Raw genomic sequence first — 13,742 nt, 5'->3', positions numbered from 1 at the left:
ACTGCACACAGCGCTCGCCCGGGGCTGGGGAGCTAGCTGTTCCTAGCTCTACTAACCTGTTGGGCCCTGATTTTCGTCAGCAGGAAGTTACGGAGAGCATATGCAAAATGATGGACGAGAAGCTGCCGCCACTCTCCCTAACACTCCAAAACCACACATTGGAGCTTAAAAATCTTGATATAAGAACGACCGAGGCCGAGGGCCGAGTCTTCGCTGTAGAGATTGTAGCTGATCAGGCCCAGAGCCAGATCCGGGCGCCAGAAAAGCAAGTTCAAAGCCTATCTGTCCGTATCGATGATCTTGAGAACAGAGGTAGGAGGAAGAACATACGGAACATCGATCTATCTGAAGATATAGACGGCAGCCGACCAGTGGAAGGACTGGCTGCCTAATTTTCTTGATTTGAAAAACAAGGCTGGTCGCATTAAAAATGGAAAGAGCTCAGCGTATGCTGGCTCCAAAACTGGGCCCAGTCCAATGCCCTCGACCCGTCCTTGTCCGATTCCATAATTTCGGTGATAAGCAAAGAGTGATGGAGGCTTCGACACGCCGCGGGACCGATGCCCGGGCTTTAATATATGAGGGTTCCAGGTTTATGTTTTTTTCATGATCTTTTGGCAGCCGTTCTTCGGAAGTGCAAAGAATTCGACCAGGTAATGAAGTGGCTGAGAGAAGCCGGAATCCATTAAGTTGATGGACAGTACTCTGAGAGATGGTATATATAATTACCTGGAAAAACAGGGTCTGATTAAGAACAGTCAACATGGATTTGTGCGTGGAAGGTCATGTTTGACAAATCTTATGTGGAATGCTCTGCCCCAGAAGGCAGTGGAGGCCAAGTCTCTGGATACATTCAAGAGAGAGTTATATAGAGTTCTTCTAGATAGCGGGGTCAAGGGATATGGGGAGAGGGCAGGAACAGGGTACTGATTGTGTATGATCAGCCATCATCACAGTGAATGGCGGTGCTGGCTAGAAGGGCCGAATGGCCTACTCCTGCACCTACTGTCTATTGTCTATTGTCTATTGAATTTTTTGAAGAGGTTACTCGGAAAGTTGACGAGGGTAAACCAGTGGATATTGTCTATATGGACTTCAGTACGTCCTTTGACAAGGTTCCACACGGAAGGTTAGTTAGGAAGATTCAATCTTTAGATGTTAATATTGAAGTAGTCAAATGGATTCAACAGTGCCTGGATGGGAGATGTCACAGAGTAGTGGTGGATAACTGTTTGTCCGGTTGGAAGCCGGTGACTGGTGGTGTGCCTCAGGGATCTGTACTGGGTCCAATGTTATCATATACATTAATGATCTGGATGATGGGGTGATAAATTGGATTAGTAAGTATGCAGAGGATACTAAGATAGGTGGCGTTGTGGATAATGAAGTCGATTTTCAAAGCTTGCAGTCAGATTTAGGCCAGTTAGAAGAGTGGGTTGAAAGATGGAAGATGGAGTTTAATGCTGATAAGTGTGAGGTACTATATTTTGGTAGGAATAATCAAAATAAGACATACATGGTAAATGGTAGGGCATTGAAGAATGCAGTAGAACAGAGTGATCTAGAAATAATGGTGCATAGTTCCCTGAAGGTGGAATCTCATGTGTCGTGAAGAAAGCTTTTTGTCTGCTGGCTTTTATAAATCAGAGCATTGAGTATAGGAGTTGGGATGTAATGTTAAAATTGTACAAGGCATTGTTGAGGCCAAATTTGGAGTATTGTGTACAGTTCTGGTCACCGAATTATAGGAAAGATGTCAACAAAATAGAGAGAGTACAGATGAGATTTACTAGAATGTTACCTGGGTTTCAGCACCTAAGTTACAGAGAAAGGTTGAACAAGTTAGGTCTTTATTCTTTGGAGCGTAGAAGATTGAGGAGGGACTTGATAAAGGTATTTAAAATTATGAGGGGGATAGATAGAGTTGACGTGGATAGGCTTTTTCCATTGAGAAAATGCATAGGGAAGATGCAAACAAGAGGACATGAGTTGAGAGTTAGGGGGCAAAAGTTTAGGGGTAACACGGGGGGAATTTCTTTACTCAGAGAGTGGTAGCTATGTGGAATGAGCTTCCAGTAGAAGTGGTAGAGGCAGGTTCTATATTGTCATTTAAAGTAAAATAGGATAGGTATATGGACAAGAAAGGAATGGAGGGTTATGGGCTGTGTGCAGGTCGGTGGGACTAGGTGAGAGTAAGCACTCAGCACGGACTAGAAGAGCCGAGATGGCCTGTTTCCGTGCTGTAATTGGTATATGGTTATTAACGCCAAATCATCTAGTAGTCCATCGATGCTCTGGGAAACCGGTAAGTCGTATGTAACGGGATTAATTATTGGAAGCAAGGCTTACGGCAGCTGAAAAGGATTATATTAAAAAGCCTCCTGCAGCCAAGTTACAGAAAATCACTGCCCTACGCTGTTCACTAAAGTCTTTACTTACACAAGCACCCCACAAAATTGACATTTGCTAAACAACGGTTGTTTGAACATGGTGAAAACAAGGTAGGTATTTGGCTTATTTAGCTCGAACGAGAAATGCCTCTCAGACTATTGCTTCATTTAGAGATGGGACAGGAGTCCTCGCCAGTATTTCTAAAATGATCAAGGTTGTGTTTATTCTAAATTGTATCAATCTGAGCAATGGACAATCTAGGATGGAGTCCTTTTTCTGGAATTTAGATCTCCCAGACATTTCTTCTGAACAAGAGTTCCTCCTCAATGCTCCGTTATCTATACATGAGATACAGGAAGTTGTGAGACAGCTCCGAAGTGGGAAGGTCCCTGGTCCTGATAGGCTCACTAGTGAATTCTATAAAGAGTTCACGGGGTTATTATCAGAGCCCATGCTAAACATGTTCAATCATGCATATAATCGTGGTCTCCAGCCACCATCATTGAGAGAATCTAATATCTCCCTTACGAAAGGAAAGAGCCCTGAAAATTTGCCTCCTAGAGGCCTATTTCATTGTTCATTACACGCTGGAATTAAGGAGATTGAGAGGGGATCTGATTGCAACATATAAGATTATTAAGGGATTGGACAAGATAGAGGCAGGAAATATGTTCCAGATGCTGGGAGAGTCCAGTACCAGAGGGCATGGTTTAAGAATAAGGGGTAGGTCATTTAGGACAGAGTTAAGGAAAAACTTCTTCTCCCAGAGAGTTGTGGGGGTGTGGAATGCACTGCCTCGGAAGGCAGTGGAGGCCAATTCTCTGGATGCTTTCAAGAAGGAGCTAGATAGGTATCTGATGGATAGGGGAATCAAGGAATATGGGGACAAGGCAGGAACCGGGTATTGATAGTAAATGATCAGCCATGATCTCAGAATGGCGGTGCAGGCTCGAAGGGCCGAATGGTCTACTTCTGCACCTATTGTCTATTGTCTATTAAATGTTGACTTTAAAATCATATCTAATACCTTAGTGTTGTGATTAGAAACTATTTTACTTTTATCATAAAAGAGGATCAAACGGGTTTTGTAAAAGGCCATAGATCATCTAACAATATCAGAAGATTAATTAATGTGATTCAGGCATGTCAACAACAGGCAGTGGAAGGATTTGTTGTTGTCTTCGATGCAGAAAAGGCCTTTGAAGGTGTCGAATGGCCGTATCTTTTTTCACCTTAGAACGATTTGGCTTGTGTAATAATTTTATTAAGTGGGTCACGGTTCTTTATAATGACCCTTTGGCTGCGATTCTCACTAATGGTATTAGGTCGGTTAATTTTAGTATTCTGAGGGATAGACGGCAGGGCTGCCCTTTATCACCACTACATTTCACACTAGAGATCGAGCCACTGGCTGAGGCTATTCGGCGAGACCTCTAAATATCTGCTCCAGACATCGGACTAAAGTCACATAAAATTACATTGTATGCGGATGATGTTCTATTTATATTATCAAACCCTGCTATATCAGTGCACCACCTTGTACAATGCATCAATTCATTTAGCGCCTTTTCAGGTTATAAAATCAACTTTAATAAATCAGTGGCTGTGCCTCTGGGGAATCTGCATCAGGTACCCACACCCAGGCTGTTTTCCACTGTAAATAGTTGCAGACAGGTTTTGTTTACTTTGGCATATCTATCACACCTGCTTTTGATCAAGTGTTCAAAGCTAACTTTACACAGTTATTTGACAAAATCAGACAAGATCTTGAGTGATGGAGAACTCTTCCCATTTCTTGGCTTTGCCGAATATCCCTGCTCAAAATGATCCTTCTTCCTCGTCTGCTCTACCCAATAGGAATGATTCCTGTTACTTTTACCCAACAGTCCTGACCAAGAGTCTCGGCCCAATAAGATGACTATTCCTGTCCACGGATGCTGCCCGACCTGTTGATTTCCTCTGGCATGTTGTGCGTCTTGCTTTCACCTCAGCGTCTATAGAGTATTTTGTGTTAAGGATCTTTTCCGTTTCTTTCAGATAAGAGATGGAAAGCAGAAAAAATGACATAATAGTTAACTGATTTCTGTAGTTCTGACATAGAAAAGTGGGTGTTTTTCCTAAGAACATAGAGCAAGTGGAGTCAATATATTGGGCATCAGGTTCACAGTTACAACTGTACACGAAATGAAGCTGCTGGGTACTCGCCATATTATTTTATGTTTGGGCGCAAGGCATGGTTATCCATTGACCGTTGTTTTGGGACTGACGAGGGTGACTTATCCCCGAAGACTTATTTGAAGTATGCGTCTGATATGCGAAGAGAGCTTAAAAGGGCTTATGAATTAGCTGGGGTCACGGAAGCCACGCAGAATCAGGGAAATAAGAGGTACGATCAAAGGGTGAGGCTCTCCTAGCTCATGTCGGGAGACCGAGTCCTCATAAGGAATTTGGGGCAACTGTAAAACGTAAGTTCTCTGACCGCTCAGCGGTTACGCCCCTTGTGGTGGAGAGTCAGATGCCAAACCTACCAACTTTCCGGATGAAACCAGAGGATGGTAATATCCCTGTCAAGATTCTCCATCAGAGCCAGCTGCTGCCATTGGGACAAGAGGAGCAGGTAGACCCAGAGATCGACTTGGAGCCTAACTTAGTAAGAGGTCTCTGCAGAAAAGTGGGGAGACAGCAGGCCGCACAGCAGACGAAGTTAGACCGACCTCCTCCCCCCCCCCCACCCCTGAGACGGGTATCGATTCGGAGGATGAGGACCCTGTTATGTGTTATATGCCGCCTTTCGCTAACTCCCCATTGATTGAAGAAGGCAACAGGCCCTTTTCCCGCTGAGTCAGGTGAACTCGGAGGGGCGCGGGTATCTGTGGGCAGCCTGGGCTGCAGCGGAACTCTGCAGGGGAGGAAGCGGGGCTTGACCACGTGTCAGAGCGGTCGAATTGCAGGTTTGCACGAGTGAGAGGTCGGCGGTGGCCTCGCCAGGTAGACCAGAAGTATCCCCAGTAGTTCTAAACCTGATGAGTTAGGCGAGGGGGTGTGGAGGCCTCCGGATAGGCTGGCCTACATGACACCAGGAGAGCAAAGTGTGAACCCGACTGTTTTCGGGACCTATGTCACTGCCTTGTGCACTTGGATTGGACATTCTGTTTTTCAGGAAGGATTGGCAAATTATCTCAGGATCATGAGGACATGACTAAGTTTGGTCAGCGGACAGTGTAACACGCTGTACGGTTTCACTGCTAACCTAGTGGCCTCTCTGTGATGTTTCACTGCTGTTATGATACCAGCCCCCTCCTTTGTGAGAATTGCAAGAGCCCTAGAAAAGGGGGGGTCAATGACCCAAAAGAGAGAGAGAGAGACAGGCTGAATGGACACAGGAAATGGAAAGACATTCCACTGGGACAAAAGCTGGTGACTGTGGCATTGTTCTCAGGAGACACCTGGGAACTGCAGACGTGCCAACTCGCAGGGACATTGTAAAGCCCTCGGGCAAAGTGGGCTGGTTGAGAGAGAGATTGCACCACCTGCAACCTGATTGACACCTGAGATCCCGTGAGGCAGTATAAAGAAGGGTCTGAAAGAGGACGACCCTCAGACGCACCAAGGAGACACCAAGAAGCACGATAACGCTTCCCGTGGGAACGGGAAGCCATTTTGAAATAAGCCACGTGCGTTAAATTCCGAATGCGGGGTTTGTGGCTGGAACCAACGGAAGATCGCTTTTAACTAACAACGGGGAAGATCGCTCCCCTGATTACACGGATGTAAACGGCAAGTTTTTCCGTTTTATCTCTCTCTCTCTCCAACACGTGAAACCGAAAGCCTGCAGACTTCAGAGTGACTCTTTATATTTCCAATTGGACTCAGTATTATATACCCTAGACAACGAAAGAGCCTATTTCTGATTGATTATGGTTACACCGGTGTTTTAGATTGAGTTTTGACGATTTGAATGTTTTGTATTAACCATACGTTTGTGCCCTTATTGAATAAAACGTTTGAAAATAGTAGCATCCGACTCAGCTGATCCATCTATCTTTGCTGGTAAGTTACCTGGTTACGGGGTTTTCGTAACAAGTGGGGTTCTCGTCTCGGGATTTGACACCAAAAAGGGGGGAGGTCAGTGAATCGGGCTGTAAGTCCAAACTTAAATCTGGTTACGCAGGTAGTCAGACGGGAAACCAGCAAAGATGGATGTGGGTGAATTCATGAGAAACCCGACGGTAGAGGCGCTAGGGAAGGCTACAAAATCAGACTTAGTAAGTTTGGCGCAGGCCTTAGACCTCACAGCGGTGAAGCCAGCAATGAAAAAGCAGGAAGTGCTAAGGGTCATACAACAGCACTACGTTGGGAAGAAGGTGTTTACAGCTGAGGATTTGGAAAATATTCCCGAAAGGAGATTAGTGAGTGGGACAAATCAGGCAGAGTTGGAGAAAGCAAGGCTGGAACATGAGTTTAAAATAAAGCAGCTAGAAATAGACGCAGCTCAGAAGGCTGCAGAGAGAGAAGCCGAGAGAGCCGAGAGGGCAAGAGAAGCCGAGAGAGCCGAGAGGGCAAGAGAAGCCGAGAGGGCAAGAGAAGCCGAGAGGGCAAGAGAAGCCGAGAGGGAAAGAGAGCAGGTGTTCAAACTAAAGCAGCTAGAAGCAGAAGAGAGAGAGAAACAGAGGAACTATGAATTGGAGCTGGACAGGCGAAAACAAGAGCGAAGAACTCAAGGGGGAGAGAAAGAGGGGTTTGATATTAGTCGGGCGTTGAGGTTGGTCCCCCCGTTCGAGGAGACGGATGTTGATAGTTATTTCTTGCTCTTTGAAAAGGTGGCAGAGAATCAGCAGTGGCCCAGAGAGCAATGGGTGGCGTTGTTACAAAGTGTGTTACGGGGAAAAGCACAGCGGGTATATGCCGCGCTGCCCACAGAAAGGGACGGGAATTATGATCAAGTAAAGGAGGCCATTCTCCGAGGTTACGAGTTAGTACCTGAGGCGTATAGACAAAGGTTCCGAAATTTAAAAAGAGGGTGGAATCAAACGTATACCGAGCTAGCCCATGAGAAGGGTGTGCTCTTGAATCGTTGGTGCACAGCTGAAAAGGTGGCCGAGGACTATGGGCGTCTCAGGGAGCTAGTTTTGATTGAGGAATTTAAAAGTTGCGTTCCGGAAGAGATCCGAATGTATTTAAATGAGAGGACGAATCAGTCCATCTCAGAGATGGCTAGGCTCGCAGATGAATATGCCCTAACCCACAAGACAAAGTTTTCCTCGCCAAAAAGTTACCCGAGAGACCGTCGGAATGGTAGGGACAGTCCGCCGGCTAAGGGAGAGACTCCACCGGGAGCTAGCACAAAAAGTGAGGATAACAGACAGGAAACCTGGAGATCTCCTGGTTTAAACTGTTTTAATTGTGGAAAGGTGGGACATATTGCATCAATGTGCTTTGCTCTGAGAAAGGAGCCAGAGAGGGAGAGAGCAGCGATCCCTATCGGGCGTTCAGTGGTAATCAGGACGTTGACAAGAGGGCCCCAGGTAGATGGAGTACCGGAGGGGCGGGAGACATTTAGTTCCGAAGGAACCGTGTCTTTGAGGGAAGGGGACCCCCCCATCCCTGTACGAATTTGGAGAGACACGGGGGCGGAACTATCGTTAATTAGCCGTAATGTGTTAAATTTCGGCCCTCGGACGGGGGAGGTTGCCCTGAGAGGAATCGGGAACCAGATCACGGTCGTGCCTTTGCATAGGGTCTTTCTCGATTGCGAGTTGGTGTCGGGACCTGTGGAGCTAGGAGTCCTGCCGGAGTTACCGGGGGAGGGCGTGGACCTCCTGTTGGGTAATGACCTCGCGGGTGGGAAGATGGGAACCGCCCTGATAGTTGAGGCCCCGCCCATGGAGTCCCCGAGCTATCGCGCATGCGCGGTCACTCGCAGCCTGTCGAGAGCGGCGACTGGGACCGCGCGCAGTTTGAAATTGGCCCAGACGTTTTTACCGACCCTACACCACGAGGGTTCAGAGGGTGGTAAAACGGAAGGTAGTAAAGTAAAATGGGGTAAGGGTAAGGAGATAGCCCTCCCCTTAGTGAAGAGAAAGGTCCTAGAGGTAGGAAATAAAGATGAGAAACGGATAAAGCTGTTAAAACGTCCAGAGTTGGACGTGGTTGATCTGTCTGGTTTGGCAGAATTGTTTGGAGAAGTTGAGAGTCCTAAAGATGTTCTCGATGGTCCCGAGAGTGAAATGAGGGCAGTCTTAGAGGAGAAGGGTACCCTTGCCGTGGAGAAGTCAGCTGAAATGGCCGAGGAGGTTGTTTCAGCTCGCAGGGTTGCGCCTTCCCCAACGGGGGGCTGCCTAGAGAGTAACTGGAAGGATCGGGGGACGTTAGAATTTGAAAAAGGTACGGGTATTGAAAGCCTGGAAGGGGCCAATGTCCCGTTTGAGTGTGTCCAAGATGGGGGCGCACGTGGTGCTGAACCTGGTAACAGAGCTCAGGGGAAGTCTGAGGTGTTTGATTCAGGGGGACGGGGCGGCCGTCCTCGTGAGTCAGATAGACCTGGTTCGGGGAAAAAGGGGTTAACCTTGGGAAGTGTGAGTTCCCAGAGGGTTGTACAGAAGGGGGTCTTCAGAGTTAATGTGGAGTTTACGAATGGGGAGATAACTGTTGTTGTGGAGGGAGACGGGAAATCTGTAATTCCCAAATCAAAGGAAGAAAATTTAAGGTCTGGATTGATGTCAGAAGCAGCAACTAGGCTGCAGAGACAATGGCTTGGTAACACGGTGCCTGCGAATCAATTACAGGTTGATTTGGAATGTAAAGGTGCCCCACACGCTATTGTTATTCAAGAGGGTGCTGTGAAAAGGCAGAATTTGAAATGCTGTCTGAACAAAGCGAGATCGCTTGCGGATCTTAAATTGGAAACTAATAGCATGACGGGTCCTGAAGAGGAAAACGACAAATGGCCTAAAATTAAGGAATTGGGTGGTCTAAGTTTGGAACACGCTGACAAAATAACTCCTATGAAAGGAGCGGGCGAAAGCTTATTTCGCCAGGGTGCCCAAGATCGCCACGAGGGAATTAACCGGAAAAAAGGCGAGGGTTAATGGGGGCGCGATTTTTAAAATAGCAGAAGCCGGTTTTAAGGGATTTTGACAAAGTATGTGAATAATAAAGACAACACCCATGGAAGCTTGACTGTTAAGTTTGAAAGTAGCATAAAAATTTGTCTTTTGCATGAACCTTTGTAGATGTATGTAAGCTAAGATCACACCTCCTTAGTTATGTTGCCGAAGAAAGCAAATAAATAAGGTGGTTATTGAGCTGAAGTTTGATGCTACCAGGCGTTAGTAGGGCACACGAGGTTAAGGTATTAAAGGAAAGGGGCACTGTACTTGTTAACTGTTTAGATGCTGACTTGAATGTATAACTGTATTACTCTGTATTAGATTCAAAATTTCGGTAAGACTGTACCACTCTGGGTTTTAACCGCTGGTAAAAACCTTTTTAAGAGGGGAGGTGTTATGATACCAGCCCCCTCCTTTGTGAGAATTGCAAGAGCCCTAGAAAAGGGGGGGTCAATGACCCAAAAGAGAGAGAGAGAGACAGGCTGAATGGACACAGGAAATGGAAAGACATTCCACTGGGACAAAAGCTGGTGACTGTGGCATTGTTCTCAGGAGACACCTGGGAACTGCAGACGTGCCAACTCGCAGGGACATTGTAAAGCCCTCGGGCAAAGTGGGCTGGTTGAGAGAGAGATTGCACCACCTGCAACCTGATTGACACCTGAGATCCCGTGAGGCAGTATAAAGAAGGGTCTGAAAGAGGACGACCCTCAGACGCACCAAGGAGACACCAAGAAGCACGATAACGCTTCCCGTGGGAACGGGAAGCCATTTTGAAATAAGCCACGTGCGTTAAATTCCGAATGCGGGGTTTGTGGCTGGAACCAACGGAAGATCGCTTTTAACTAACAACGGGGAAGATCGCTCCCCTGATTACACGGATGTAAACGGCAAGTTTTTCCGTTTTATCTCTCTCTCTCTCCAACACGTGAAACCGAAAGCCTGCAGACTTCAGAGTGACTCTTTATATTTCCAATTGGACTCAGTATTATATACCCTAGACAACGAAAGAGCCTATTTCTGATTGATTATGGTTACACCGGTGTTTTAGATTGAGTTTTGACGATTTGAATGTTTTGTATTAACCATACGTTTGTGCCCTTATTGAATAAAACGTTTGAAAATAGTAGCATCCGACTCAGCTGATCCATCTATCTTTGCTGGTAAGTTACCTGGTTACGGGGTTTTCGTAACACTGCTAAGGTAATTGTTTGTCTGTAGCAGCCATGTCTGGGTTATGACTAGAGATAACGGAGCATTTTTACACCGACCGGGATGTTATACTTTCATGTGTGTCTGGGAGCCGGGAATTCGCGGTATTTTGCCAGGGAGAGTTGAGGAGAGAAGACACGAATGGACAGAGTTGGTAGACTGACAGGCACAGTGGACATGGAGCGATGGTTTGAAGGTCAGTGCGAACGGAGAAGGTCGATGGTGGTTGAACGGCCTTATCAGTGGGCTCCAACGTTGCACATTAGACTGCTTCATAAGAATGGACCTTTTTTTTGTTTCTTTACTAACTCGCATATAGTGTACTGTTTGTTATTTCGTGGTACTGTTTTGTACCACACGATCAATGTCTCTTATCATCTTATACACCTCTATCACGTCATTTCTCATTCTCCTCCGCTCCAAGGAGAAAAGGCCGAGTTCACTCTACCTATTTTCATAAGGCATGCTACCCAATCTGGGCAACATCTTTGTAAATCTCCTCTTCACCCTTGCTATAGTTTCCACATCCTTCCTGTAGTGAAGTGGCCAGAACTGGGCCCAAACTCGAAGTCGGGTCTGACCAGATAGCTTTCAGCTGTAACATTGCGTCTCGGTTCTTAAACTCAATCCCAATGTTCATAAAGGCGAGTGCACCTTATGCCTTCTTAACGACGGAGTCATCCTGCGCAGCATCTTTCAATGTCCTATGGACTCGGACCCCAAGATCGCTCTGATTCTCCACACTGCCAAGAGTCTTGCCATTACTACCATATTATGACAACGTAGTTGACCTAATAAAATGAACCACCTCACACTTCCCTGGGCGATCACCAACCTACTGACCTCTGCTGTGCCTACTGTCTTGTTTATTATTTATTGTAACGCCTGCACTGTTCTGTGTACTTTATGCAGTTTGTAGTCTAGTGTAGTTTTTGTGTTGGTTTACGTAGTTCAGTGCAGTTTTTGTATTGTTCATGTAGCACCATGGTTCTGAAAAACGTACAGCAAATGACAATAAAAGCAATTTGACTTCACTTGACTTGACTTGAATAGTATAGAAAATGTAAGAGAAGGAAAAGAAGGAAATCAGGAATGCAAAAAGAAGACATCAGGTTGCTTGGCAGTTAATGTCAATGTAAACACGAAGGCTTTCTACAAGTACATTAAGAGTAAAAGGATAGCAAGGAACAAAATTGGACCCCCAGAAGATCGGAGTGGCCGTCTATGTGTGCAGCCTCACGAAATGGGGGAGATCTTAAAGAGATTTTTGCATCACTAGTTACTCAGGAAACTGACATAGCGTATATGGAAGGAAGGGAAACAATCAGTAGTGTCATGGAACATATAGAGATTAAAGAGGAGGAGGTGCTTGCTGCCTTACAGCGAATAAAGGTAGATAAATTCCCCGGGCCTTGATATTTCCTCGCACCATGAGAGAGACTAGTGTAGAAATTGCAGGGGCCCTGGCAGTATTATGTAAAATGTCCTCAGCCACAGGTGCCGGTACGGAGGATTGATGGGTGTCTCATGTTGTTCCGTTGTTTAAAAAAGGCTCCAAAAGTAAACTAGGTAATTCCATGCCAGTGAGCATGACATCAGTAATAAGTAAATTATTGGAAGGCGTTCTGACAGATCGGATATACAAGGATTTGGACAGCAAAGAGCTGATTAAGCACAGTCAGCATAGCTTTGTGCGTGTTTAACGAATCTTGTAGAGACTTTTGAGGAGGTTACCAAGAAAGTAGATGAAGGAAAGACTGTGGATGTTGTCTATACGTACAAGGTCTCACATGGGAGGTTAGTTCAAAAGGTTCAGACACTAGGAGAGGTTGTAAACTGGATTCGGAATTGGCTGTGTGGGAGAAGATAGAGAGTGGTAGTGGATGACTGCTTCTCAGACTGGAGGCCTGTGACTAGTGGTGTGCCTCAGGGATCTGTGCTGGGACTCTTCTGTTTGTTGTCTATATCAATGATCGAGATGACAATGTGGTAAATTGGATCAGTAAGTTTGCTGATGACACTAAGATTGGAGACGTTGTGGACAGTGAGGAAGGCTTTCAAAGCATACAGAGGGATCAGGACGAACTGGAAAAATGGGCCAGAAAATGGCAGGTGGAACTTAATGCAGACAAGTGTGAGGTGATGCATCTTGGAAGAACAAATCAAGGTAGGACATGCACAGGTAGGGCAATGGTAAGGCACTGAGGAGTGCGGAAGATCAAAGGGATCTGGGAGTTCAGATGCATCAACCCCAGAAAGTGGCGTCACAGATAGACAGGGTTATAAAGAAGTCTTTTGGTATCCTGGCATTCATAAATCAAAGTATTGAGAAAAGGAGGTGGGATGTTTTGTTGAGGTTGTATCAGACATTGGTGAAGTCAAATTTGGAGTATTGTGTGCAGTTCTAGCCGCCTAACTATAGAAAGGATATCATTAATATTCAAAGAGTGCAGAGAAGATTGACTAGGATGTTGCCGGGTCTTCAGGAGTTGAGTTACAGGGAAAGATTGAACAGGTTAGGACTTTATTCCTCGGAGCTCAGAAAATAAGGGGGGATTTGATAGAGGTTTACAAAATTATGAGGGGTATAGACAGAGTAAATGCGAATAGGCTCTTTCCACTTAGAAGAGGAGAGATAAATACACGAGGACATGGCTTCAGGGTGAAAGAGGAAAGGTTTAGGGGGAACATTAGGGGGCACTTCTTGACTCAGAGAGTTTTGGTTGTGTGGAACGAGCCGCCATCTGACGTGGTAAATGCAGGCTCACTCTTAACTTTTAAGAATAAATTGAATTGTTACATGGATGGGAGAGGTCTGGAGGGTTATGGATTTGGTGCAGGTCAGTGTGTTCATTCCAGTACGCGTTGAGTTATATCGTGTATGTCAACATCCGATTAGTTTAGAACCTGGTTTGTACAATTCATTATCCTCCTAGATAACTCATGGATACTTCTGTACAGTGCAGTGGGTGTCGGGTTTGTGTAGGCGTGGTGGTGGGGTTGGAGGTTATGCCAGGGAGATACGTTCAA

At 45.9% G+C, this 13,742-nt stretch overlaps 1 long non-coding RNA gene across 1 annotated transcript in view; it reads left to right on the top strand.

The window, feature by feature from the left end:
* Nucleotides 1-13,742, top strand: part of LOC140732870 (uncharacterized) — a 643,649-nt gene that overhangs the window by 39,191 nt on the left and 590,716 nt on the right. The gene's annotated exons all lie outside the window — the stretch shown is intronic.

Source organism: Hemitrygon akajei, chromosome 9 (genome assembly GCF_048418815.1).
Source record: "Hemitrygon akajei chromosome 9, sHemAka1.3, whole genome shotgun sequence".
Classification (NCBI taxonomy): Eukaryota; Metazoa; Chordata; class Chondrichthyes; order Myliobatiformes; family Dasyatidae; genus Hemitrygon; species Hemitrygon akajei.
This window is presented reverse-complemented; position numbering and strand designations above follow the sequence as displayed.